The following is a 1442-nucleotide window of genomic DNA, read 5'->3' as shown; positions in this document are numbered from 1 at the left end:
TAAAAGGAATGACCGCTCGGCAAATAAGCGTTAACAAAGAGTAACCGTGCTGCAATAATAGAACTAAATTTTGACAGCTGACTGTTCATCATGTAGAGTTGCTGCAGTTGCTCCTCCAGGTGCTATGTTGTGTTGAAGAAGTTGATTTATGGTAGAAATTTTACTTTCACTTTGCTCGTGCTCATTGTAATGCTGCTCTTGTTATCAAGCTATAAGCCTGGATGGTCGCTGCTGTTTTATGTTCTCATATTTCCACTGAAATCCCCCTGCTTCGTCGAGTCAGTGTTGTCGCTGTATCTACTCAAGCTTTTGCCGATAATGAGGCTCTTCTCATCTTCCATTTCCTCATCGTCTTGTTTTCCCCTTTTTTTCTCTATGGCGCCTCACCCCTCCTTGACCTCCTCACTCTCATTTTTTAAATCCTTTTATTGAAACAGCTTCTGATACCAACATTGCAACTCTACATAGTGTTAGTGTAGAAGCTATGTTTTGGTAACACACACATACACACATGCGTGCGCGCGCGCACTCACACATACACACACACACACACACACACACACACACACACACAAACACAAACACACACACACACAAACACACACATGCACACACACAGACACAGGTGCACAAACACAACCATATATATTTGTTAGGTTAACGGAACAAGAGGAGAAATAGGTAACACACAAACTTACTCTACAAATCGAACAAAGTCATGTTTGGTTCTTAAATTAATGAGAATCAAAGAGCGAGCATGTTTTAACAATACTTTACATTCAAACAGTCATCCAGGGCAGCGTGAAATGATTGTGAGCCGTGATCCTTTGAAGTGAAGAGTGCAAACGGAGAAACGAGTTTTTGGTCAAAATTAACTGAACTGTCACTTCAGTATTGATGAGTGGATTTTCCGCTCTGGTAACAGTGCAAATCGAACAGACACACCTCACACTTCTCCTTTTGTGTTGTTACACATTATATATTTTCAGGCCCAGAGCAATCACTGGTGTGCTTATATCATAATACGAGAGCAATCAACGTGTTTATGTAACAGTTGGCAGGCGAGGCTGCTGGTTCCCCTAGGGGGGTTATCGACATCAAAAGCTTAACGGCGTCAAGCCAGGAAATCGTAATAACTGTCTCTATGTTGTGAGGCCTGTAGGGTTTTATGTAATGATCGGTAGTGACAACTGGTGCAGAAAAAAAAGAAAACAAAGCGCTGAACATAGGCATATGACACCCTAAAAAGAGAGGGAACAAACAAGTATCGGTTCAGTTGACTATGATCCCTTTCGCTAACATGTAGGCAACTATGTATAGGTTTTGTTTTAATCTTTCTTTTCCACTGCTGCCTAACAGCATTAATTTTTATCTTATTTTCAGCTTTTATTGCCCTACCGTTCTCCCCCCCCTCTCTCTCTATCTCTCTCTCTCTCTCTCTC

The sequence above is a fragment of the Aplysia californica genome, unplaced genomic scaffold (assembly GCF_000002075.1).
Source record: "Aplysia californica isolate F4 #8 unplaced genomic scaffold, AplCal3.0 scaffold00039, whole genome shotgun sequence".
NCBI classification, from domain to species: domain Eukaryota; kingdom Metazoa; phylum Mollusca; class Gastropoda; order Aplysiida; family Aplysiidae; genus Aplysia; species Aplysia californica.
Note: the sequence above shows the minus strand (reverse complement) of the source record.